General features: G+C 39.4%; 1 long non-coding RNA gene across 1 annotated transcript; it reads right to left on the reverse strand.

The window, feature by feature from the left end:
* Positions 1–2252: 2252 nt before the first annotated feature.
* Positions 2253–3158, reverse strand: LOC120502578. The gene is made up of 2 exons (XR_005627553.1): positions 2828–3158; positions 2253–2468 (listed from the first exon to the last, which is right to left on the reverse strand). It is a non-coding gene; the product is annotated as an uncharacterized LOC120502578 (long non-coding RNA).
* Positions 3159–3446: the final 288 nt, after the last annotated feature.

Consider the following 3446-nt stretch of genomic DNA (forward strand, 5'->3'; position numbering starts at 1 on the left):
ACACAAGGAATATTCCCAAGGAATATTCCCAAGGAATGACACAAGGAATATTCCCAGGGAATGACACAAGGAATATTCCCAGGGAATAACACAAGGAATGGCACAAGGAATATTCCCAAGCAATGACACAAGGAATATTCCCAAGGAATATTTTGAAGGAATGACACAAGGAATATTTTGAAGGAATGGCACAAGGAATATTCTCAAGGAACATTCCCAAGGAATGACACGAGGAACATTCCCCAGGAACATTCCCCAGGAACATTCCCCAGGAACATTCCCCAGGAACCTTCCCCAGGAACATTCCCCAGGAACCTTCCCCAGGAACATTCCCCAGGAACATTCCAAGGAACATTCCAAGGAACATTCCAAGGAACATTCCCAAGGAATGACACCAGGATCATTCCCGAGGAACATTCCCCAGGAACATTCCAAGGAACATTCCAAGGAACATTCCCCAGGAACATTCCCAAGGAACATTCCCCAGGAACATTCCCCAGGAACATCCCAAGGAACGTTCCAAGGAACATTCCAAGGAACATTCCAAGGAACATTCCAAGGAACATTCCAAGCATGTGGGGCATTCATCCCATTCCATGGTAATCGGCATTCATTTTATTCACTGGTCTATTTTAATTTATTAATTTATTACTTCATTCTATTTTGTATTTAGATTGATAATTTATTATTTAATAAATAGGTCAGGTTTTTTTGATAAAAAACCTGACACTGAGCTGTCAATGACCTCCCCCTCAATAATGTGGGGTCGTTTATCCCAGTTCATTATAAAATCTTCATTAATTTTATTAGTCATTAATTTTATTCACAGTTATTTTAAATATTTTTATTAATTTATTATGTTATATTTGGATATTTAGATTGATATTATTCATATCTGAGGGAGCAGTTATCCTATAATAACCTGATTGATTAAATAAACGATTTCTTTGATAAATATATCCATTTTTTTGATAAAAAACCTGACACTGACCTGTCCATGCCCTACCCCTAAATAATGTGGGGTCATTTATCTTGTTTCATGATAATAGTAATTATTTTTTTCCCAGTGATTTTTAATATTTTTATTAATTTATTACGTTATATTTGGATATTTAGATTGACATTATTTCTATCTGAGGCAGCAGTTATCCTATAATAACCTGATTGATTAAATAAACGATTTATTTGATAAATATATCCATTTTTTTTGATAAAAAACCTGACACTGACCTGTCCATGCCCTACCCCTAAATAATGTGGGGTCATTTATCTTGTTTCATGATAATAGTAATTATTTTTTTCCCAGTGATTTTTAATATTTTTATTAATTTATTACGTTATATTTGGATATTTAGATTGACATTATTTCTATCTGAGGCAGCAGATTATTATATTTTGATATTTAGATTGATATTATTTCTATCTGAGTTATCAATCCTATAATAAATCACCTTTCTGATATATCAAATAAACGATTTATTTGATAAATATATCCATTTTTTTTTTGATAAAACCTCCCACACTGACCTGTCAATGACCTACCCCTAAATAATGTGGGGTCATTTATCCCATTTCATTATAATCGTCATTACTTTTATTCACAGTTATATTTTAATATTAGTTTATTACGTTATTATATTTTGATATTTAACTTGATATTATTTCTATCTGAGGGAGCAGTTATCAATCCTATAATAAATCACTTATCTGATATACCAAATAAACGATTTATTTGATAAATATATCCATTTTTTTTAATAAAAATCCTAACACTGAGCTGTCCATGCCCTCCCCCCAAATCCAATTAACTCCCAGCAGCTCCTGTCCCTGTCCCTGGCAGTGCCACCCTGCTCTGCCCACCCTGGCGCTGCTGCCTCGCTTCTTTCTGCTTTTCTTCCTTCCTGTCTTTCCTCCCTCCTGCTTTTGCTGGACTCTGGCTCAGGCTCTGCGCTGGGAATTCTCCTGGGAGCAGAGGGGTTGGCCTGGCCGGAGTTCAGCTCCACGGAATTGTCCCTCAGCTCCAGCAGCACCAGCTCTCATCCTCCTTTTGTCTTCTTCCCAAACCTTCCTTTCCTCCCCTCTGCACCAGCTTGGTGCCCATCTGCGTGCGTGTGTGCAACAGGATCAAAACTCCTGAAGAGTTAAAGACAATTACCTAGGGGGAAAAAAACAACAAAAAACACCACAAAATTTGAGCTGAATAAAAAAAAAAGCCTAAAAAGCACCAATTGAAGAAGCAAATGAATTCACTCTTTGGGTTTTTTTTGTTGGTTGGTTTGGGTTTTTTTGGTTTTTTGGTGGTTTTTTTCTGGTTTTTTGGGTTTTTTTTCCAGGATGTTTGGGAATCGGAATGTTGGATTTCTCCTGGTGTCCTGCAGCAAGCCGAGAGATTTTTTTTCTACTTTTTTTTCCTTTTTTTCTGGCTGTTGTTCCTAGAGATGTGATAAGTAAAACTCTCCTTGGGCTACCTGAACCGGGACGGTTGTGCTTCGCAAAACTCCTGAAGAGTTAAAGACAATTATCTGGGGGAAAAAAAACAACAAAAAACACCACAAAATCTGAGCTGAATAAAAAAAAAAGCCTAAAAAGCACCAATTGAAGAAGCAAATGAATTCACTCTTTGGGTTTTTTTTGTTGGTTGGTTTGGGTTTTTTTGGTGGTTTTTTTCTGGTTTTTTGGGTTTTTTTTCCAGGATGTTTGGGAATTGGAATGTTGGATTTCTCCTGGTGTCCTGCAGCAAGCCGAGAGATTTTTTTTCTACTTTTTTTTCCTTTTTTTCTGGCTGTTGTTCCTAGAGATGTGATAAGTAAAACTCTCCTTGGGCTACCTGAACCGGGACGGTTGTGCTTCACTTCAGGATGGATTTGGAGGGCTGGACGTCACCTGCTGCTTTCCTTGGGGGATTTTGGGGGGCTGGACGTCACCTGCTGCTTTCCTTGGGGATTTTGGGGGGCTGGACGTCGCCTGCTGCTTTCCTTGGGGATTTTGGGGGGCTCGGGCCGAGATCTGCTCACCTGTGCTGCGGGAGAGCCCCGAGCCACGCTGGGGGCTGGAGCAGAGCTGTGGGTGTCACTCGGGTGTCACTCGGGTGTCACACGGGTGTCACACGGGTGTCACACGGGTGTCACACGGGTGTCACACGGGTGTCACACGGGTGTTCATTTTTTCTCCCAAAATCTCCCCTTTTCTCCCCAATTCTCCCTTTCCCACCCAAAATCTCCCTTTTTCTCCCCAAAACCTCCATTTTTCTCTTCAAAATCTCCCCTTTTCTCACCAAACCTCCCTTTTTCACCCAAAATTTCCCTTTTCCTCCCCAAAATCTCCATTTTTTCACCCAAAATCTCTCTTTTTCTCCTCAAAAATTCCTTTTTCTCCCCAAATCTGTTTCTCCGAAAATCTCCCCTTTTTCAAGTGAATTTACTCCCCAAATCTCCCTTTTTCTCCCC

The sequence above is a fragment of the Passer montanus genome, unplaced genomic scaffold (assembly GCF_014805655.1).
Source record: "Passer montanus isolate IOZ18808 unplaced genomic scaffold, ASM1480565v1 scaffold223, whole genome shotgun sequence".
NCBI lineage: Eukaryota > Metazoa > Chordata > Aves > Passeriformes > Passeridae > Passer > Passer montanus.